Genomic DNA, 24413 nt, shown 5'->3' on the forward strand with positions numbered 1-24413 from the left:
TCTTGGATAATGGAATGAATCAAGTGCCTCCCAATTTCTTCCTACAAACACCAAGGTGCTGTGTTTATGTTCCTGAAACGGGAGATTAGTAGCAACACCACTGGGTAGAGAAAGGGACATTGAAGAGAAAACCACCAATCATTTGATGATAAACACATGAACACTCACATGCTTGCTTCTACTTTGTAGATAGAATCATTTTTTTAAAAAGATGCTGGTTTCAGCAGGATTGTTGCAAGAAAGGGCTATGGGGGGTGACAGGGAAAGGGTGCTGGAATAACCCGTGGCCCTCACACGGGTGCCAGGCCCCTGAGTGACAAGCACTTCCACAAGGGCCCTTGTTGCCCTCTGGGTCCTGGCTCATGCAGGCTCCCCAGGGCCTCCCTGGTTCTGCCCCATGCTTTACCCAGAATTCCAAGCTGCTAGCTGCCTCCTGTCCTGCCCGGCCCCATGCACCTGCAGACCAACACCAGCCTGAGCTGGATCCGCCCTGGTGCTCCTCAGCCCTGCACCTGGGTGGTTTCCCTGAGCCCCCCATTGCTCACCTGTACGACCCCCTCAGTTCTGGAGCAGCCTGCTTGGAAGCCTTCCCTGGTGTGCCCAGCTTGGCTGGCTGTGCTTCCTGATGTCTTGCCCTCTGGGCGGCAGTCAATGCAATGGCTGGGATCGGATCACAGACCTGCTCTTTCTCTAGGCTGAGGGGCCTCTGGAGGGAAAGGGAAGTATTTCCCTGAGGTGGACCCTGGACTGGCACAGCCCAAGGCTAAGTCTGCACCCAAGAAATCGTGGGCAAGTGAGTCCTTTAAGGCTTGTTCCCATTACACAGATGGACAGACTGAGGGTTGTGGTGGGCAGGGGATGTGCTCTAGGTCCCCAGTGAGTGGGAGCTGGTGCCTGGGCTAAAATTCAGGTGTGGTCATTCTGCCTGGCATTCTGCCTGCTGGGCAGTACCTGGTCCCTCGGGAGCAGAGGCTGGGTGTGTTTGAGGCTATGCCCCTCGGTGGGTGCTGTGGCTTCCTCTCTTGGACTTGTCTTGGGGCTAAGATGCCACGTGACACCACCGTTCAGCCTTCTCTGTGCTGGGAGAAAGTCAGGGGGGTTGGCCCAGGGATTTGGAGGCTCTTTGTCATCATGACCCTGAAGGACTTCAGAGTGAAGGAATTAGCCAGGGCCAGGAGGGGGCCCCAAATTGAAGGAATGAATAGCCGCGAACTCCCTTAATCATTGTGTGGCTATAAGTTCCCAATTATCCAGACACTTACTGTCCCCTGTTTAAATGACACGGTTGAAAGGGGACATGAAATCATGACAAAAGGTGAAACAGAAGCAAAGAAGATGACACTCCAAATGAACCCCGGTGAAGCGCGGCCTGGGGTGGTGAAGGAAACAGAGGAAACACCGTGAAGGAGGTGTGGACTAGTCACCGCTGCCCGAGGCTGCGGAGGACCGTCTGTCAGCAGCCAGTCTGGCCTTCCACCTTGCAAGACCTCCTTGGGCCCAGCCAAGAACACGTTCCTTCAATGCACTTCTCCAAAATGCCACCAAGCACCCAGGAAAAAAAGACAATGAATCACAATCACAAAACAGGACAATCTCATTGCACAGTAGGAGCCCAGAAAGAGCATCGTCTCTGCTGTGGATGCTGACACCTGCCTACCTGGAAGGCTAACAGTGACAGGTGGGGGATGGGTGAACAGGTGGCCACCAGAAGCAGCCCTTCAGGAAGGGGCAGCCAAGCCCAGAGCTGGGGAGTGAGTGAGTAGAAAGTTGACCATTTTGCACAAAGTCCGTGGGTGCAAGGAGAGGTCGAGGTCCGGTGAGGATGCTGAGCCCTGTTTATTGAGCAGGTAGTATGGGCTCGCCCGGGGCTACAAGCCCCACACCACTCCCTGAGCTAATCGCCACCACAACAGCTGAGGCCCACCACTCCTCCATGTTTAGAAATGAGGCGATCAAGTCTGGAGGCTAAGGAACCTGCCCAAGATCACAAGGTTGACTGGACCCTGACCCACGCCCATCTCAAGCCCTGTTCAGGATCTTGAGATGTTTCCCGTGGTGTGGTATTTACACATGGTGACGTCACCAATTACCCCAAACTCAGCAGCATGCAATGACTCTTTCCCAGGAACAGAACCTGACGGGCCTCAATGGGTGGTTCTGGGTGAGGTTCTCTCCCAGAACTGAAGTTGCAGTCATGACATTGGCTGAAGCTGTGGTCACCTGCAGCACAACTGGGCAGATGTGCTTCCAAACTCTGCGCAGTAGCAGCAGAGGCGGCTGGTCCTCGTGCTGCAGGCTCTGCACAGCGCTGTCCCTGACGTGGGGGCTTTTTGCTTCCCCTGAACGTGGGGTCCATGGCAGAGCACAGCCAGGATGCAGGTCCCACCCTGCCCCTGGCACTTGAAGCCACCACTTCTGTGGGATGCAGCTGGTCACACAGTATGGGAGGGGACCACCCGTGACATGGGGATGGATATCAGGAGGAGGGGATTCCCAAGGGGCCCCTCAGAGGCTGCGTACTGCACACTCCATCCCAGAAGGCAGTAGTAGGGGTGTCTCAGTGACAGGCACATACAAGGGTGGTGTCTTAAGACTGCAGTGGAAGGCTGGGGTGGCTCTCAGGGGTGCAGCACTCGCCTTGCATGCGTGAGGCCCCGGGCTCCATTTCCAGAGCCCGTGTGCACGCCCACACGGATTCCAGTGGAACTATCACCTTGTCACCTAGTGATGTGCTGCTGTCCTAACACTGTGGGACCATTTCTCCTGTGTTGGTTGTGATGCTGATGTATGTAAACCAACCCACAGTTGCCGAGGCACAGGAAAGGACAGCACGTACGATTCCGTACGGGACGTGACACTTGATAAGGATCCTGAAGGACTGGGTTACAGCCTGTGTGTTTGCTATATCATACTTGGTTATTTTACAGTGCACTCCGTCCACTTACTTAAAAAACAACCATGGGTTGCTGTGAAACGGTACGCCCTGTTTTGCCAGCAGCAGCCCTTGCACATCTCCTGTTGACTGCGTCTCTGGATTGCATCAAGAGGCCACGTCCAGCGCCTGACCTACCCCCATCCAGATCTGTGTAAGTACACTCTGGGATGTTAGCACAATGACAAAATTGCCTAATGGCGCACTTCTCAGAAACTGTCCCTGTCATTAAGCAATGTACGGCTACTTGGACTTTTTGTTCCAGCAAGAAATGGATAAGGGGGTGGGGACCCAGTGTCTGGGTTTCTCTTGTGGGAATTCCAGGAGGGAACTCATTACAAAATGCAAGTAGGGAAGCCCGATTCGACCCCTCAAGAGAGCCTCTGATGTTCTTCCATTCCGGATAGCCTGAGCTGCAGAATTCCCTGCCCTGCCCGGTGCCCCATGCACTGCAGCACCATTGTCTAAGACCCTCTGGGTGCTGGGTCCTGGGTGCACACATAATCCCAGTGACTTAGGGGGCGGAGACAGGAGGATTGCAAGTTTGAGACCAGCCTGGGCCACTTAAAAAGGTAAAAAAGGATTGGCATTAAGCGGCAGAGCACTCCAGTTTAATCCCCAGAACCCAAACAAAACAAAACAAAGCAAAACACCTCTCCTTGTTCTGCACCCAATAGGTGCTCCCAGCCAGAGGAGCCAGGGCTAGCTGTGTGGAAGTCCCCTGAGGCTGTGGCTCTGGACACCCTGAGTGCACAGGTGTCTGGGTTCAGAGCTCTCTCAGCACCTGTGTCCATGTCCTCAGGCTGGCTCATGTTTCCCCTCTGAAATGGTCACCAACCGCCTTCCTGAGCCAGGACTTCTTGCAGACCCACCTCAATCTGGGTGGGCTTGCGCCTCCTGCTCTGAAAGGCCGAATCCCCTTTCTCAGGATCCCATCAGTGTCCAAAACCACAGAGCTCTCTGAGGCCTTGGTGTCTCAGGGCTACGCTCCAATTACTGGGTCTTTCTGGGGAGACAGACCAGGGCAGCTTCCTAGGACACAACCGGGCTTGGGCCAGGAGCCTCCCAGAATGTGAGTGACCAGTTTGCAATTAGCACTCTGATAGAAGGACCCAGAACCGAAGTGGGTTCCCAGACAGGGGTGAATATCTCCCACCTGCCCACAGAGCGATTTTTCTAGAACTTGCCTCTGAATACATGACTTCTTGCTAAAGATTCTCCTTGCCTCCCCTCTTCAGGGTCAAGTTCAGACTCAGCCTAGCTTTCCAGGACGGCCACCAGGATGGCCTCTGTCTGCTCCTCAGCCTCATACACCCGCTGCCTCCCTCCCCACCTCCTCCAGCCCGGCTTCTTTCACCCTCTGCTGCAGCCAGATTCCGCTGTTCGTTGCCGGTGAATGATGGATCTGTCTTTTACCTCATCTCTGTCTCGAATGCCCTTCCCTTCCTAAATAACATCTATGCCTGCTTCAGAATTAATCTTCGCCCTCCTGTCCGTCAACAGGGAATCCTTCCATTAACCAGCCCCGGGGTGAATGATATTCTTCTCTCGCTCCTGCAGCACTCGAGGGCTGCCTGCTGCCTGCTTCTTCTAGGCAGCGTCACCCATGCCCAGGCCCCTTGCCCACCTTCAGGGAACTGGCATCTGAAGCCGGTCAAGTGGGAGTCACCATTAGGGGGGAACAGAGAGAACTGCCCAGCAGGACCTTCAGTTGCTAGGGCAGCCCAGGGTGCCCCTCGCTTATCCTACACCCCCCAGGAGGTCTCTGGGGCTGAACTGGATCTCTGCAGTCTTCACTCTCACACAGCAGGGGTCCAGCCAACATGGCCTTTGGGTCCGGCCAACATGGGCTTTAATTAGTGATCGGTTCCCATCTCTTGGGTCAAAGCTCTTTACTGCCCACGACTTCGCAGTCTCCATTGTGCACCTGCGCAGAGCGTGAGGGGCTGGCGAGGGCTCTGGAGACGTGGCCTCAAGTCCCACATCAGAACTGGCTGACGTCCAGCCTTGAGCCGGTTACTGACTCTCATGGCGCTTCAGCATCCCAGTGAGTGGAGGCCACGTTCCCCATGAGCTGCAGGGAGGGAAACGTGAGAGGACACAGGAGGCCACCTGGGACTGAGGAAGGGTTTCCAGGGTGTCTGGGTCTTGAAGGTGTGGTGTGGACTCAGAACAGCACTAACCCCGCACAGCACCACAAGCCGGCTCCCTCGCCATGATCAAGGAGCGCTGGGCAGCCAGGCAGCGGGGCGAGGCGGGGGTGGAGAAGCCGGAACAGCCAGTCACTCGCAGGAACAACTGCGTCCTCCAAGGCTTTTTTTGCCAGGATCTGAGGAGGCCTGTTTACACGGGTCCCCCCTGTGGTCTCTGCTGCTTAATATGCCTTCTGAAAATGATGCTCAGTGGGATGTGTGCACATTTGTAATTACAAAGACAGGGCTGGTTTTTCACAATCTGTGCCTGCTAATTTCTCCGTCGCAAGAAGGGAAATAGCAAAAGTTCAAAATATTCCTTGTGGAATGGGTTCCTTGGTAACACGATGGAGTGCTTCCTATTGACAGAGCACTTGTATTCCTTCCCGCGAGAGCCACAGACCCGCTACTCTTAGCCCAAGGGGAAACCGAGATCCACAGAGGACAGATGACCTGTCCAGAGGAGCGAGCGCCGGAGCAGGAAGGACCCACAGGAGCAGGGCTGCACCCCTTTCTTCCGGTAGCCTATCTGGTGTCCCTTTATGTCAACCTCTGGCAGGGAAAGAAGGAGGGATGAAGCAAGACCTTCCCAGAACCAAGCCTGTTTCCCCTAAGTGGTGGGCGTCCTGCCACGAGAAATGGCTCATCAGGAGCCGCTGGGTGAAAACCCACAGGCGGAGAAAGCTTCCCAGTCACTGAGAGGCGGCCTGAGGCGCGCAGGAGCTCAGCCGGAGACGGAATGAGGGCGGGCCCAGATGGCAGCCAAGGCTTTGAAACTGAGCTGGGGTTGAAGCCAGATCAACACATTCACAGGCGCGGTGGGCCCTATCGACGTCTGGGGTGGGGAACCCACCCGAGAGCTGCTGTTGAAACACGGGGGCCGGCGCTGGTGCTGCAGAACAGTGGCTCTTTGAGTTGGAGGTGTTCGAGAATTAAGTTTCCCTGGTGTTCCCAGGGCTCAGACTTAGAGCCAAGGAGGGGGGCTGGGGCCTCCAGCGCCTGATGGAGCCGCTGATAGGTCTCTGCTGGCTAAAAGTGATGACGTCGGCAGGAAACTGATCTTTCTGGGGAGCAGAAACTCAAGAGCACTCAAGTTCAGCACACCAGGCAAGTTGTGCTGCCTGCCACAAAGCCCCCGCGTTTCTGCCTGCAGAAGCCGCTAGCAGGGACCACTCGGTTTGGGGTATCAGGCATCCCAGACCCAACCCTGAAGGAGAAACAGCTACAGTGAGACTCTTATCTGGTCTTGCCTCCTCCTTGTTCATTGAGAATCAGAATTTGCTCCGGCCAGAGGTAGAGACCCTGGAGTCCACCTCCCCGTCGTGAGTCACAGGCAGGAAAATTGAGATCTGCCCTCTGGCACCAGCATGTCACCCGTGGGACTCAGAACCAGGGCTCCAGTCCTCCTACCTCCTACTGCTGGTCTGGACCGGGAAAGGAAATGGAAACCAAAGCCCTTGGTCACCATGTGGCAGGTGTCGCCACAGCACACCTCCATCTGGTCTCCTTCACGCCTCCTTTGTGAGCCCGCTGAGTGCTGTTCCCTGCTGGAAGCTGAGGCTCGCACACGGATGTCTGGCCAAAGCAGATTTTAGCTGTTGGGTGATGCTTGTTTAAACACCAAGTCAGTGTGCGCCAAGCAGACCCCGCCTGACTTGGCTCCGTCCCCAAGCCGTCCACATGCTCCCCTGCTCGTCGATGCCTGCTTGGATGGGGAAGACCAAGGACATCTGATGTGTCACCTGTGCACAGCCAGAGATGATCCTGGGGGACAGCTGCTGACTTGGGCTCCAGCCCCTCAGGTCTAAAGTCAACTCAGCTGTGACAGGGCTGGAATAAATATAAAAAGAGGCAATACCGAAGTACAGTGGTGTTTGAGCCCATTCAGGCTACTGTAACAAATAGACCATGGACTGGATGGCTTATAAACAACAGAAAGTTTTTCTCATAGTACCAAGAGCTGGAAGTCTGAGATCAGGATGACTACATGGAGGGGTTCTGGCGAAGGTCCTCCTTCAGGTTGCAGACTACTTTATCTATCTTCACATGGCAGGAAAATGGGTGAGAGAGCTCTCTGGGGTTCCTCTCAAGAGAACACTAATCTTATTTGTGAAGTCTCCACTCTCATACCTAATTACCTCCTAATACAATCATATTGAGAGTTAGGATTTCAACATCAGTATTTTGGAAAGATACAGCATTTGGTCCATTACAGGAGGTCCAAGTTTAGGCTCCTGAGCTGGCTGAGGTTGGGGAGAGATGGCAGGGGGGCTTATGCACATTGATGCATGGATGTCTTTCTAGGAAGGGAGTCCCTAGCTCTCACTAGGTCTTCGGTCTGATCACAACAAAGTCTAAGAAGCCAGAATGAGATGTCTGAAGCCATCATCCTGGCTCCATTTCTATCCTCCTTGGGTGGGGCGTGTCCTGACTTCACAGAGCCCAATCTGAGCTGTAATTCCCACTTTTGACTTTAAAAACTTAAGTCTAGAGAGTCCTGGTCATGGCCAGGTGCCCTGGGTTGCTGAAAACTCTTGTGTATATTTTTAATTTCTAGTGGCTGTGTTCCTTCTGTAGGACGTCACTATTTTTTTGTGCTGTGGCAATGGAGATGAGGAGTTACAATAGAGATGTGAGCAGAGGGTTCCATTAAGGAGGTTTAAACTCTCTTTCATGTAAAAAACACCCTTTCTCCTTGAAGTGCAACCTGAAAAACACTCCCCCATTGGGGAGGGCCATGTATTTCCTGTGTAACATACACAAACGTCTCCTGGCAACTGGGGCCGAGCACAAACCACAGATGTTCCTGGGAGACGGGAACAGTAGCAACATATCATCCTCTCTATCCTCATTCAGTTAAGAAAGGACTTAGAGCTTAAAAATAAAATAATAATTAAGATGGAATTGTTAAATATCAGATCTAAGAAGAACTTTACTTTTCTCAATTGTGAAATGAGACTTTGGGACTTAAACACAGAGGTGATGTGGAAACTCAACCCTTTGGACTTTCACACACTCAAAAAACCTCATTAAGAATCGGGGCTTGGGAATTGTTATCTCCTCCTAGGCTTGTTGGGATGGCCACCACTTGGGAATGGTATCATGGAATCAATTGCATAATTGAAATATGAAAACTTTCCATTTGCCTGGTGATTCTTTGTTGGAAATTAGCCATTTGGAGTGAATAACCTCAAATGCACCTTTGTGTAATTGTCTCTCCTGGTGACCAGGGTACAGGTGTTTTTTCCTAAAGCACTTTAGAGTCATAGAGACTTAATACACGGAGTCCCCAAGTCCCTGAAAGACACATAATCAAGGCTTCCTGTTTGGTTGCAGGGATTTTGAGGCTCAGAGAAGAAAAGAGAACCAAATAGATATGCTGTGCACCTCAGACCTTCCCTTTCAGAAAATTGACACAGAGGCAAAGAGAAATTTGCAGCTATGGTGTGACCATCAAGCCCAAGTCAGTGTGGGTAGCAGTTATTTTATTTTATTTTTTAGTTGTTTTTCTAGGACGAATCAGTGGATTACTATAGTTTGGATGTTAAATGTCCCTCAAACACTCATGTGTTAAAGGCTTGGTCCCCAGGGTGGTTCTATTGGGAGGTAATGGAACCTTTAAGAGGTGGGGCCTAGTGGGAGGTCTTTAGGTAATGAGGGCTGTGTCCATGATGGGGATAATGAGACCATGGCCCTTCTTCTTCCTCTCTATTTGCTTTTCAGATATGATTGAGAAGATTTTCTCTGCTACACAATTTCACTATCATGTGCTGCTTTGCCATAGGTCCCAAAGCTACAGAGCAAACCAATCGTAGATTGGAGTCTCAAAAATTGTGATCCAAGACAACTCTTTTTTTTTCTTTATAAGATAATTTTCTCAGGTACTTTGTTACAGTGATGGAATGTTGACTAACACACTGATAAGTAAGTTGGTTTGCAGAGGAGGAGTGAAGTTGGTAAGCAGAGAGGCCATTTCTTGCCTTGGCTTCCTCGCAAAGCTTTAAACTTTTAAACCCTGTTTTATTGAAGTGAACTACATTGGTTCATAGAAATCTAAGAGCATGACCAGAGTAAGTGATCCAGGAAGCTGGAGGTCTAACCTCTGTGAACACTGTAACCAGATGTGCTCCGACTGCAGAAGTGTGCAGTTCCAGGGCCAAATAGAGTCACTGAGTCACTCACTAAGAGACCCTGAGCCAGCTCCATGGGATTGAAGGTAGTCTCTCGAAAAGTGTCTGATGCTGCTCTTAGAATGGTGACCAGTATCACCGGCATGACCTGGGGGCTTGTTAGCGATGGGGAACCTCATCTAGCCCAGGCCCCTGAATTAGAACCTGCATTTTTGCAAGCTCCCTGGTGATTCCTGTGTGTATGGAGTTTGAGAAGCCCTGGTGCAGGACATTGCATTTTGGGAGAAAAGGCTACAAGTTGAGTCCGTGAGGCTCTGGTGGCAATCCCACCCCAGGACAAGCTCTCACGCTGCTCTGTCTGTCATCTGGAAACGAGGGGGATGGACGGGATGATCTTTGTTCTCTCCCTTGCAGGCGTCTCTCCTAGGAGATGGGAGGGGGGCTCTTGCTCAGCTGAAGATCAGAGAGCTTCTTGCTGTGTAAAACACTCCCTAATCAGCCTGATGTCAAGTCCCCGCCCCCCGATGAACCACAGTGACAAGTCCCAGGAGTGCACCTTGTCAGGCTGTGAATAAAGTTCAGGCAGCTTGGTTAATTACCCCGACACTGACTAGAGTCAGCTACCCAGCGGCTCAGGAACTTGTCTTAATGATGATAGGAACGCACGCGCGCAGCTACGGCCATGACCACCTCCTTCCCGGCCTCAGGTTCAATCAGAGGGTTCCCACCTCTGGGGAGGCATCCTTCCAACCTGGCTGTATAGGCCAGTGTCCAAGTGGTCACCAGGGGAGCCTGGTTAGTGTAAGAGCCAACTCACTTTCTTCCTTTTGTGCCTTTGCTTAGAACCTGCCAGAAGGGTCCAAGGCTGTCAAGACAAAGCCATGCAGGAGTGCTCCTCCTAATTCTCTAGCCACATGGCCATCAATCCCTGCCTCAAACCCACCTGGCCCCAGAGCTCCGCTCTCCCCTGTGTGAGCTGTGCTCTCTTTTATTTGAACACGTAGCGTCTGCCCCAGCACCCACCTCTGTGATCAGCCTGGACCCTTACTGATCCTGCAGATGTCAGTGTCTCTATCATTTCTCTCCGGGAGGTTTCATGGTCCCCACGGTCGGGTCCGGTTGCTACATTTCTAGAGTCATGAGCCACATCAATCATACCAGATATCAACCTATAGTTTAGGACAGTTTTTCATCCCTCTCAAACACCAAGCAAAACAAAAACAGGAACAAGAGTGAGCTCTGGGCCAGCAGGGACCATGCCTGACTGACTTAACATGTGAGCCTCCTGAGGACAGGGATCGTTTTCTGTGTGACTGACAGCTGGCTCCGGAGTGCCTGGTACCTTGCCTGAGAGATAGAGGGTACTTCGTAAATGGCTGTTTGTTGAATGAATAAATGAAGACATGAGCACCGGATGCTTAGTGCAGTGTGTGGTGCAAGATGGGAAATCAGAAGTTGAATGGATGGTTGGAGGCACATTTCTGATTTGGGCATAAAATCTGCAGAGTGAGAGCTTATTTGAAAAGATTGCTTGTGGACACCTCTGGATGTTCCTAGTCAGCTCTGCAGGGATCTGATGCCCATTGAGGAGATGAGGCTTATCCCCCGGCCATGGGACCTGGGATGAGAGATGCAGAGAGGGGGCTTGTGTAAGACGGTATCTTTGGATGAAGGACCACAGGAAGAAGAGTGGAGGCTCTTCTCCTTCAGCCCAGAGCACATATGCCCATCTCCTGTGGGCTTCCTGTAGATTGGGAAGACTTGCCCCAGGCCTGACCATTCACCTGGACTAAGAGGGATCAGCAAGAAAAGGTTTCTCCAGGAAGGGTCTTCAGAGAGCAGAAAACAGCCAGCAAGTGACAGAGCTGAGATGGGAAGTCACCTGGGGAGGGACCCCCATTCTTTCTAAGCATCATGCTTTATAAAAGAGCTTGGGTGGTTTTTGTTCTTTTAATAAAATAATGCACATTTAAAAATACCGATCTCTTTACATGGGGTGGGGTAACTGGTCCAAGGGCCATAAGCAAACATGGAGGGGGAGAATTGGAGCGTTTCTGGAAGATTCTGTTCTTTTCTAATTTTGCTTGTGGTTGCTCAGCTTCTCCCAGGGGGCCTGGAGTTGGAGAGGAAGAATTATACTTTATTGACTTTGTAAAAGGAGATTTCTCTTCCTCCTTCCATCTTCCACTCCCTCCCTCCTGGTCTTCTTTCTTCTCTGAAAACCTCTTTGCCTCACCAGGCAGCTTCCCTGGGAGCTGGGTCGGAAGGTTCCTTCTTGTTCCCGGGGCCCGGAGTTGAGGAGGACAGGGCGACGCTTGAGCCCACAGGTGTGGAAGTCAGACACCTGGCACAGAAACCCAGCTCTGCCCCTGACGAGCCCTCTGCCTGCCCAGGGGCTCAGTGTCTCCAAGCCTCCATTCTCTCCTCTCTATGTTGGGAATAATAATGGTATTAGTCTCTTGGGGATTGATTGAATTCGTGAGATAAACACAAGCAAAGAATTTAGCACGGGACCACAAATACTCTCCACAATCCCCAAATTAGAAAGTTCTGAAAACCTAAAGCATGTTTCATAACTCACTTGGCAATTAATTCTGCCCTGGAATGAAGTAAAACCATCTAGGGTCATTATTATGACTACTCATGTGGTTTTGTGTGGTTTTTTTTCTTCTTTTTTGTAGAAATACTTATATGTTTGACTACAGGATAATATCTTAGTTCCCACTGGAAGTCTTAGGTAACATAAGCTGGAAGTACCACATTACCTTTCTAATATCTAGAAATGCACAGATGTCCACTGGATTGTGGGCCCGTGGAACACCTGGCCATGGTGACTGCTCTGTACTTGAGAGCTGTCACCGTTTCTGATTCAGGAATTTGTCCAAGGACACATAGAGGCTCATTTGCATGTGGGAGTGTTCTCAGGTATTACTTATTCAACAGACAAGCCCTTGACAAAAAAATCTCTCCAGTTATCTAACTGGCATTTCCTCCAATGGACGCCCATCTCTTGGGATCATTCAGCCCGTTGAGACATTGAGAGACCACTTGTTCAAGTGGGAGTCCAAGGGGAAGGATAGAGAAAAGACATAGAATTACAGTGAATAAAAATGTGACCCACAAAATAACACCCATCGTGATGCATCCAAGTCCAGTTCTGGAAGTTAAATAGGACTTTGACAAAGGGGAAATTTAGTATATAGAGAGAAAGTGGATGAAGCAAGAAAATTCCCCCAATCTCCTTCATTTCTAAACTCCTTTTTCTCTCAAAAGAATACAGGAGAACTTTAAATAATAAAGGCACAAATCTAATAGGATCCAGGGGATTGGTTAAAAGATCAACCAAGGATAATACAAGGACATTTGCTACAGTTGAGTCTGAAACCCATCTCTTAGCTTCCTAGCAGTCAAGGAGAAAAGGAAAACATCATGATTATGTGTCATCACAGCGTGTGCTTTGGTTATCTTGTTGCAAAACAAACTGCCCCAAAACATAGTGACTTCGGATAATCATTTCACTTTGCTCATGATCTTATGGACTGAGAATTTGGGGAGAGACTGACTGGTTGGGCAGTTCTTCTTGGATATGCGTGGTATGAACTGTGGTGGCTGGAACCAGGGGATCCGTTCAGAAGATGAATTATTTAGTCACTGTCCAGTGTCTCACTCCTCCCTGGCTTCTCTGCTTCTCCATGTGGCACCGCATCCTCCAAGGCCTTTGTGGTGGTGACTTCTCACTGCGTCATGGCCTTAGGACTGTTTGTGCTTTTCACATGACAACTGGTTTCTCAGAGGCAGGGAGTGGGAGCCCCAAGATCAGTTGAGAGTCGTGCTCAGAACCGGGGCAGTGATCTCTTGGTCACCGCCGTGAGAGGACCCACCCAGACTGAAGGAAATGGAAAAACCAACCACCTCCTGATTCCGGAAAAGGCCAAGTTCCTACTGAAGAAGAGCGTGTGTAGAACGGTAGATATCGTCTTGGCCGTCTTTGAAAAAATAATGAGCCTTCATGGGATAAAAAGGAGGCACACCCATTGGTCAAGAAGAGTGATTTTTTTTTTTTTAGCAATAAATTGTAAGATGCATTATGTGGGATCTCATAGTCATCGCAATGACCAAAATGGCGTGAGCAAAAGCAGAAGGGGCAGGAACAGCTTTGGGTTTTATAAACTTAGTTCTAGAAACTACTCTGGTCCTCAGAATTTAGTTATGGTCCCACCAACCATAATTTCCCTTTGAATAGATTGATGGCCATCTCATGTATCGTCTTCCTTATGTCAGGCCCAGGTCCAGCTCTGTGGAAGCCACAGAGCCACCCACCCATCTGGCCCCTGCCCTCTTGACCTTCCGTCTTGCAGGGACAGTGACACATATAACAACACAAGTCGAAGCATGGACCCTGATTTTTTTCATATATGTTCAGGGAGCTGCCTGTGTGAGACCTATTTTAGACACGAGGTGTCTAGACACTGTAAAGTCAAACTGAGTTTGGCCTGGGGATGCCTCTGTAAACTGAGTCCTTATGTGAAACTATGCAAACTAACTCAGCACCTAAACAACCCAACTTGGGAATTTGCCTTTGTAACAGCTGAGTTTTCACCAATCTCAGGCCAACGGTTTAAGCCTTGTTCAAACCAGGGAGAGCAGGGCTATGACCCATCCAGCCGTCTCTGTACCTCATTTCTGTTTCCTGCCCATCGCTTCCTTTCTCTGGCTGTTAACGTAGCCTGCCTATGTGGCAGAACCGCACATTTTTTGGTCTAGTCTGTGGTGCAATTCTAGAACTGCAATTAAAGCTGATTAAAATCTAGGACACTTGATTTGTTATGATTTTTGTCTTTAAGGACACCTAGATCTAGGTGCTTGCTTAGAATCCGGATGTTGGGCCCCTTCCTTCTGCTGTTGAACTGGTTTCTCTGGCAGGAGCTCTGCTTTGAACACATTCCCCAGGAGGCTCTGAGCTCCTTACACGGCCCATCTTGAAATTTCAGAACCGGATTAGTACTTGTGGCCAGCTCTAAGTGAGGACCTCTCTCGCTCCAGGACTGTTCTAGGTGTTTTATGTAACAGTAGTTGAGCTTCACGAAGCCTCCGTGAAGCATTATCCCCCATTATTCTGATAAGTGGTTTAATACCATGGAGGTTCCAGAACTTGACCAGTTCACACAGTCAATGGATGATACCATGATGGCAGGACTCACTCCCAGTCTCTGGATCCTAAGCCCCTATGATGGGCTCTGAGGATCCTGGTGAGCAGGGAGGGCTTCAAGAACCCACTATCCAGAGTCAAGATGCTACCAAACCCTGGGCATGGCCTGTCCGGATGCTTCTAAGGTAAGTGTGGAAAAACTCAAGTTGGTGAATTTTGCTAACATGCTGTCTCTTAAAGATAGCAGAGACCAGAAGAACAGGAGCGGGTCCCCATGTTGACAGTCATCTTCTAGGTATGTGGCCCTTGAGCCAGGGGTTCCACCTCCCATAGCCTCAATCTGCTGATCTGTGAATGGGTCTGTTAGGGTCAGAGAGCTGTCTACATCAGGCTCTGTCTCTGAGCTTGTCTCTTGGAACCAGGACATCTCCATGTCTCCTTCCAGCCCACTATTTATCCCACGTCCCAGATGATTTGAAAGAGCAGCGTGGATGTCTAATGTAGTTCGTAGACTCATCAAATCAATAATTGTTTCATTCATTCAATTCATTCTACAAATAGCTTCTCGTGTGTCTCCAGTTTGCGCTCAATTCTCAGAGCGGTAAGTGTTTAAGGTTAATAAATTAATAATTATAATTAATAAATGAAATAAATGTATTATCAATAAATTAAAAGTGAATCTTACCAACTTGGTTTCAGTTGTAAGGCCTCCCCAAGGATGACCAGGTCAAGGTGGCCTCCACACCAGCACTCTCACCCACAGAGCAGCCTCTCATCTCTTTATTGGGTGGGAACTCTGGAAATCTAGCACCCAGGACTTCTTCATTCAAATCAGCTGGCATTCAAGGGCTTCCTGCCCTGGGGCAAGTCCTCCACCTTCAACCCCACTTTGATCCTTTAGCCTAGGCCAATTTCAGGTTAAGACAAGGATCTCTAGAGAGCTGGGTCCTTTTTCCCAACCAGGTACTATGGGGAGGCCCGAGGGAGGGGCCCCATCAAGAGGGCTGGTGGAGTCTTGGAGCTGTGAAGCTCTGGGAACCCAGAGAGTCCCTCTCTGTTCTAATAGCTGAACAGGAGATTTTCTCAAACGGCACTGAAGTCTGACGTCTTCAATGCAGGGTCCGGGGGATGGATCGGAAGGGGTCTTCATTCATGTAAGCAGCCCCAAGGGTGCTGTCCTGGAAGCTGGGGTGCTATGCAGATCCAACCCCCTCATCCTAAATGGGGAATCTAAAGAAGCGTTTTGTGTCCAGGATCAGAGATGTTCAAGGGCAGTAGAGAAGCTGGGAAAGGGTCAGCAAAGGAAAATCAAAGCACATCCCAGCAAAACCGACAGAATCCAGGGCTGCGTTCAGAGTCAGGGAGCAGACCTTTGATGAGCCCAGGGGCTGGGGGGCCTGCTTCTTCGTGGTCTTGTTTCTTACCCCTTCTCCTTAGACCATGTCTCTTCCAACCGTGATGGACCCTCCCCGGCGGGCCTGCCCACCCCCAGCTGCACCGCCTCCTCGGCCATACTCCTCTTCATGAATGGCCACACATGCTGCCCAAGCGTCACCCTGGGCCTGGCCCTCTGCCAGCCAGCTGTTGGGAAGGTGAGGCTCTGGAGTCCTATTCCTGGGGACCCCTAGATGGATGGCTTTGAATTTTTAATCAAGAAGAGGAGGCTGCTGAGCCCCATGTGCGGTCTCACCCCTCCAAACCCAGCCATGTCCTGGTGGCTTCTTTCCCAGAGACAGGTTCTTCTAAGAAGTGCTCAGCAACGTCTCAGCCTCCAGACCAAGGCCTGCTGTTCTTGGCTCGGGGAGATGTTTTGAGCACAGAATGCTCAGTGCAGACAGACATCTCTGCAGGGGTGTGTGTCAGGGGGGAGGTGGTGAGGGCAGACCTCTCAACTTATCAGAAAGCAGAGTGTGACTCCTCTGCTCTGTCCCCTCGGTGACTTTACACGTTCTCAGGACAGCTTTCCGAAGGCCTCCTGCCTGCTCCTTGCGTGTGGGGGTGGGGTGGGAGAGCTGCGCGGGGACTATATGTGGAATCTGTTGGGATCAGGCAGAAGGAAGTGAAGACACCCTCTTCTGATTCATGACATGTGAGAATGTTCTCTTGACAGAAGCAGCCCCCAGTAATAGTAACAGCTCCCGGGCCTCCGACAGGCCTCAGCCCATCACCTTCAGCACCCTGCCAAGCTCCGAAGCCTCCCTATGGCAAGAGGGGGGTGGAGAGCGGGGAGGCAGCCTGCCAGGGGAGGGGGCTGAAGACAGGCCTGGAGAGAGACACAGCTAGCGGGGTGCTGAGAGCAGAGACAGGTCACATGGGATAGAAGGAGAAACTGAGGCAAGGAGGGACCAAGACAGTGAGGTCCAGGGACCCAGATGGCCAGACAGGCCATGGCAGAAATGATGCAGAGGATGAAGACTGGCGGAGACAGACACAGACTGAATCGGCCCCTGCCTTGCTACCATGTACAGATCCCCTTGAACAATGTCCTTGCCTTGGATTCCCCGTGTCCTGAAGACACCATCCCTGCCTAGAAGCCCAGCAGCTGGCCCAGCCAGGCAGAAGGCAGGCCAGGGGCTTCCAGCCAGGCCAGCAGTGACAAGGATTATGGGACCTCTGGAGTCGACCAGAACCCCGGATTCCTTGGGTTCTAGCTCTGGAAAACTGCTTTCTCCCCCAGGTCAAGATCTGGGGGCTGCTGGTGGTGCTATTTATTTCAAAAAGAATATCTTTAAAAAAAAATAAATCCTGGCTTTCTCCTAATTTAAAAATAACCTTTCCCACCCCCATTCCCTCATTACAAATGAAAACAATGCCTGCTCATCATGAGGATTGGAAATATGAAAAGATGCAGGGGAAAAAAAAACATGAATTCTAATCGTGTCACCTAGTGATAAGCACGTCGAGCTTTCCTTCCCATCCATTGTCAATATACAGAGCTATATAATTAGCCATAGCGGGCTGCAAGCCTTTTCTTAAATATCATCTGACATCGCCACTTTTCTTCGTGTCTGTGTGCTAATATATGGACAAAGTTCTCTGTATCGAGGTAACCTACAGCTGTGTAGTTAGGTTGCATCTAACTCTGCCAATATGAATAACACTTTAATAAATATTTGTCCGCCTACATCCTTGCCTGAGTTTCAGATGATGTCTTAGGAGATATTGAAAAAAACGAGACTTACTGTGCCAAAGCCCATCAACACCTCAAACTCACACATGCACATATATGACGACATAGATACGTATCATCAACCCCCCCCCCTTGCCCCCGGAAGATTGTACACCTAGTGCAATTAGACCCAGGGGTTGATGCCAGAGCATCTGATAGTGACAGTCTCTTGTAGTTTGTAAGGCAAAGTGACATAGGTGGTGGGTAAGTATAGTTATCTCTGCTTTTAAAGGGGGAAACTGAGGCTCAGAGAGGTAAGGTCCTCCTTACTGACTTTCCTATTCGGGTCACACCATCAGTACCCAGAGGCAGGCCTTCAGGGGCTCTAGCTTGTGTGATTCGAGGGCCACCTTGCCCACTGTGGGAGACTCTAGCCACACGTGGTCACTTGTTTTTGCCTTTACATTTATTGAAATTAAATAAAATTATTTTTTATTTAATTTCATTACTTTTTAATTTAATTTCATTTTTTATTTAATTTCAGTCATTTCTATGGTTTGGATAGGGTCTGATCAAGTCTCCCCAGAGGCCCCTGTGTTCAAGGCTTGGTCCCCAGAGGGGTGCAACAGGAGGTCATGGAATCCTGAAGAGGTGGGGCCCAGCTGGAAGTATGTAGGTCATCAGGGATATGCTGCTGGAATGTGGTTCTCATGGGACGCCTTGAATTCTCAAAAGAAGGTTGTTATCAAAGAAGCAAGCCTGGCCCCTCTCATCTTCTCTCTCCTGGCTTGAGATGTAATCATCTGTTTGCTTCCACCATTGCTATCTGCCATGAGGTGACACAGTCAAAGGGTGGCTCTTGGCAAGGAGTCTGCATTATGCTGCTTGGACTTTTGGCTTCCAAAACTGTAAGCTAAATAAACCTCTTTTCTTCATAAGTAACTTGAGTCAGGTACTTCATCGTAGTGGCAAAGAGGTGACCAATACGGTTTTTTAAACCATATTTTAACTACTTAAGAATCCCTGGGTGGTGCAGCAATAGAGCATTTCTATCACTGCAAAAGGTTCTATTGGACAGGGTGGCTCAAGAAGGTGGGAGTCCCCACTTTTGGAGTCACTCTTGATCTCCTTTCACCAACTCATACTCATCCTATACACCAAGGATGAACCAAACCTCCTGAAAACACATTTTATCACTAGTCACCAGCCCCAAACCTTTGTTGATCCCCTCTTATTTGTTATCCACCACTTTAAGAATAAACCTAAATCCACAGCAACCTCCCCTCTTTAGCTCCACATGCTTTTCTGTACAACATTGCACGCCACCTGGGTCTGGTGGAGGCCCTATAACCACAGCGAGGGTCCAGCCATGGACTGTACACTCAGTGAACTCACGGGTTGATGGATACGCTCTCCCCAACCTCCTGCCCTGCTTTATTTTTATCACACCCACCTCTGCCAGTATTTATGTACCAGGTGTTGCCTCCGCTGGAATGCATACCTTCTGAGGCAGTGTCTTCCTCTGATTGTTGATTCTGTCCACAGAGCCTGCTGCGGTGACTGGCACTCAGTAAATACAAAACCATTATCTATGAAAGAATGACTGCATTCCAGAATATCAGGCTTCTAATTCTTTGTCTGGGTTAGAAAAAATTGGAAAGGAAGCAATCCTCAACCACAGGCATTTGGACCTCAAGCCTATAATGGCTGAACTGTGACCCGGAGCCCCTCTGATACTCCAGTGCCGGCATGTTCTATTCCTAGAGTCACTGCTCCTCCCACCACTGGGGCAGATAAAACAGGCTCATATGAAAGGAATTTCATGGCATCTATTTGGTCCAAAGGAGGCTCCCAACTGGGACTGTCTCCTATTTGAAAAGATAAATCAAGCACTCGATTCCAGCAAGTTATACAACAGGGAAATTCAAAGAGCATATTCAGCAGGCTTGTTAAAGCTGAGTTTAAAAGACATGAAATAAGAATCCCCCTGCACCTCGGCTGTGGTATTGATTTCTGGGAAGGGTTTTAGCAACACTGAGCTTTCTGGGTTGCCTGTTTACTTCTGGTGCTCATGGCTGTCGTGGGGCAGGGAGTTGCTGAAGGGGCATTACAATGAGAGGTGGTGGCAGGACTTCAAGTCCTCGACTGTGCCATAGAGACTCCCCTGATCTGTGCCCTGTGTCCCTTCATCTTTACATTGATTCAATGACTTCCTGTCATACAGAAAACATTTCCATTCCCTACTGTTGATTTAAAAAAAAAAAAAAAAACTAATGTGAGAGCCCCTATCTTTGGATAGGAAAATTTAGTCCATTCACTTTTAATATAATGACAATTTTATGCAAATTTACTCCTTACAGTGACTCTGTGTTTACTACTTATTTTTTATTGTGATTCATCTTTTTTCCCTATTTTCACTCTGTTTTTCTACTTCACTATTTCCTCACACTTATAATTAAATACATGCTTCTTCTGTTATGTGGAAACAAAAATGCCAAATGTTCTCTGACTGCATCCTCCCTACTCCCATGTCGAGTACCTCTGTCTTGAGCCCCAGAGTCCTAGTTTTTCCTCAAATAGTTTTAAGAGAATTAGTTCCAGACCGTTATGAGTTTTCTTCTAATATTGTGTCATTTCTGCTTTAAGATCTCTCTTCAGTGCTTTCATTGTACATTCCAAGAAACTCTTGTCATGATCCACTTAAAATCCGTCATCTGTAGACGAACCACTCATTGCTCTTTCCCTCTCTTTCTGTCTTTCTCACTCACTCAGTTTCCCCATAGTTTGCTCCAGTGTTAAAGAGTCAGACTCCTACCTTTATTATCAGGCTGATGGAATATGGTGGTTTTCAAACAGATCCAAGAACTTTTGGATACGCCTCCCTTCAGGAGGTCGAGTTTAATCTCCTCTCCTTGTGTGTGGCCTGACTGTAATGAGCTTGACTCAAGGGGACCGGGTGCAGAGGAAGCGTCCAGGTGTGACTTTGGAGTGTAGGCCAGGAGAAGCCCTGTGACTTCCTCCCTGCTGACCTTTGGATCACTAGCTGTGCAGGAAGCAGTCGCCATACTGTGAGGACTTGGGCATCCCCACGGACACACCCCCATGGGGGGAAATAGAGGCCTCCTGCCACGGACCAGCAAGGAGCTGAGGCCTCTTACCATCAGCCACAGACGTCAGATCCCAGTCAAATCTCCAGGTGACTGCAGCTGGTTTATTGCCAGAACCCTTGCCCAGGCTCCCAGAAGAGTCCTCTTTGTCTTCCCATCGCCTCCCCAGCCACAGGAACAGTGGGGATCCAGCATCCCTGCAGCTCCCCTTCAGCTCCTCGGAGGCTGGGGTGAGCAGCCCGCTGGTTTTCTGAGGAGCACTCGGACTGGCCTGGGAGGTCCTCCTGCCGGGACCTGCAGGGGTCAAGGTCTCTCTAGCCTCCTCTGTCTTTCTCATTTTCTCCTTGGCACTATCAGCTGCTGAAACTCAAACTCTTCCTGGATTAGAAAGGAAATGAAATTCTGTGCTCTCCGTCAGACCTTGGGGAGTTGCTCACAATTTGTAGGTCTTGCTGCTCACTGACCCCTGCACAGACTAGCTCAGGAGAAGGAGTGGGATTGGATCAGATGGGGAGGGGAGCCACTTCCTTCTCAGAGCACCATCTGCCTATTAACATAACTCCTTGATCCCTAGCAAGCAGTGACCACCCCCAATCCTCCAAACGCTCAGCTCATTGTCTCTGGTGCTGCCTACTTTGACACAGACTATGTATGTAGGCAGTGGCCTCCCCACCACACTATGAGCCTTGAGGGCAGTGACTGTACTTCACTCTCCTTTGCTTTCCTAGTGCCTAACAAGTGACTGAAGCAGCATGAGGCTCATGAGGTTTCTGAAGTAGAGCTCTTCCCCCACCCCCCACGAAGTTGGGGTAAAACACTAGTCTTCCTTTTTCAAACAGAAGAGTCTTGGTGTGCCTACCTAGAACCTCAAAGGCATATACATTTGCAATAGTTGGAATTTGGGATGGTGTATGAGTCCATTTTCTGTTACTGTAATGAAATGCCCGAGGCTAGGTACTTTATAAAGAGAAGAGATTTAGTTAGCTCACCATTCTTGAGGTTCAAGGGCATGGTACTGGCTTCTATTGGGTTCTGGTGGAAGTCTCATGGCAGATGGCAGCATAATGGCTGCCTACATGAAACTACATGGATGTAGGATGGGGAGAAAGCCCCTGGAGGGACAGGAAGCCAGAGTGTCGGGAGGGTCCAGGCTCTCTCTTTTGATACAACCCTCTAACTCAGGGACCCATGAGAACCACTCTAGTCCCTCCTGAGGGTAGGGTCCCCAGTGACCTATCCCTGCCTCTTAAAGGTCTCACTTCATCTCCAAACACCATCACCCTGAGACCAAGCTCTCGACCCAGAACCTTAGGGGACACACCACATCCCAACCACAGCAGATGTCACCCCATCATCCTTATCATCTTGCTTACATTCCCTTGTAATAAGATTATCTGCCTCAGGGGCTTGGAGAAGATGGAAGGTCTGATTTATTGGACTAGACTGCAGAAAAGGAGGTGGGGTCTCTGTCTGTTCAATCAATATGGGGCCGGGCCCACTTCTAGGAATCTTTCTGGAAGACTGTCCTAGTGAGCCTAAGGCTGTTAGCTTGGACTCTAGCCTCTCGTGGAACTGCGAGTGGTGGAGACGGGGCCAGGCAGTTTCTCCAGGGGTGCTCTATGGAGCATTGTTCCCAAGAGCTACCATGTGGAAAAAGGCCACTGAGGTCAGGTATGTTTGGAATACTTGCTGAATTATGTCACAGAGTGCATTTGGGTTTTACATAAACAAATACAAAGCAGAAACCCAGTAAAGAAACCTATTGGAATTCACTGGACTCCAATTTCCCACACACACTTGACCATGGATATCACACCCTTTTCCAGGATGCAATTCCCTTCAGCAACCTGTTGGGCACTATTTTCCGTAGCTAATGTTTTGCAGAAGACAGGGATCTTGGAGTCTCAAAAGACCTTGGATTCCACACTGAGTCCGTTTTTCCCTCTAAATCAGAGGCAGTGCGGCCTAAGGAGTAGTTCTCAAAGTAGGGCCCCTGGGTCAGTATCACCTGGGAACTTTTTGGAAATTCAAATCCTCAGACCCCCACCTAGCCCTAGTAAATCAGAAACTCCCGGAGGGGGGCCCAGCAGTCTGTTTTAACATCCTTCCCGGTGAGTCCGATTCTCATTTGAGATCCACTCGTCCGGCGACTCTAGCCCTTCTCCACAGCTCTGCTACTTCGTACCTTTCTGACCTTGGGCGTTGCTTAGGTTCCCATGTGAAATAGTCTCCAGCTCATAGGGTGGTCATAATCATCCTCAAGTGAGTTAAGGTACAGAACGCACTTGGAACAGTAACTGCAAGGTGTTAGTCACCATTCCATAGGTGCCATTTGGGTCATGATGGAGTAGTTCTGAATTTCCACTCAAAGGGGGAAACTAGGGCACTACCGAGAGACCTTCTCTGTGACAAGGACAGATCTGAGAGTTGGTAGGGTGGGGCTGCAAGTTGGTGCCATGAAATTCTGACATGTGATGCTCAACCTTATGAAGCAGGAGACATTCCTGCTGGGAGATGTTGTGCACGTCTTCTCACTGCGGTTCACAGTGACTGATTATGAACTGCTGGCCTTGTGAGATGGAGAGCTTGGGGGAAGGAGGGTCACTGCTGGCATTGGTTTCATAAAGTGAACGAAGTCCCAGTTCCAGCTCTAGCAAATGCCCTCTGACTCTACAGTTGAGACCCCCTGGGGGACCTGTAGGGGGTCTCTCATTTCCATTTGTGTCATGACAAACCTGATGACACAGTGCCTCAGCCATTTGACAAAGCCTGCAGAATCAAGATTGGAACCCAAAGTCTCTGTGCTCCTCCTTCTGCATCACTAAGATATGTTCCCCGCCAGGGAACCCTTCAAAAGAAAGGATCAAGTCCAACCAACTGCATTTATAGAGAAGATCCACAGCCCAGGGGTGCCTGCATCTGGCCTAGCGTGTTGCAGCATCAGAGTGGCTTTGTACAGCTGACGCCAGTCTCCTACTCCAAGTCCAGTACCCTTTACTTCAAGATGTGGGTAAGTCCTCAGCCTGAGTCCTGGTATTGGGGAGATAGACAGTCTCCAACTGGCCATTGTTTGACTTCCAATAGTTCAACTTGTGATTTTTCTATTGGATGGTGGGGCTAGAGCCATGTGCATTCAGTTGAAACTGTACTTGAAATTTGGAGTTTTGATCTTTTCCTGGGCTGGCGCACACTCCCTTGATGCCCACCTGTGGGCTGGGGTGACTGTCCCTGTTTAAGGCAGGTCAAGCTAAGGTCAGATGTTCCTTCGATTAGGTGCATTAAATACATTTTCAGTATGATATTTCCAATTTAGGGTAAGTTTAGCAAGAGGTAACCCCCTTGTGAGCGGAGGAGCATCAGTAGTGTGTGGGTACACTGGCTCTTGAGGATCTTCTTATTCTTCTGGAAGGAGGACCAGTGACCTGTGGTGGCGAGGGTGTGGGTCTGGGGTCCGGAGTCCTGTCCTACCCCAGAGGTCCCCAGTCTGGGACACACTTGGCTGGCAGTCTGCAGGAAGCTCTGCGAAAGCCAAACAAAAGGTAACTAGAATGTGCCCCAGGGGGCCCATTAGCTTCCTGGAGCCTCATGGAGCATTCCCAGGAGGGATCATTGCTGGGAGTGTGTGATCAGCTGCGGGCACCGTCACAGGCAGCTGCTGGCATATTAATATTCCAGATAAATGGCTTTTGGCTCAGGCGAAAGATCCTGCTTGGGAGCAGGTTTCTCTTTGAAGCTCCTAAGAGGGGCACCTCACAGAAAAAGGCGAAGCAAAAAGGCAGCTTTGCAAAATGATT

This window comes from Urocitellus parryii, chromosome 5 (genome assembly GCF_045843805.1).
Source record: "Urocitellus parryii isolate mUroPar1 chromosome 5, mUroPar1.hap1, whole genome shotgun sequence".
Lineage (NCBI taxonomy): Eukaryota > Metazoa > Chordata > Mammalia > Rodentia > Sciuridae > Urocitellus > Urocitellus parryii.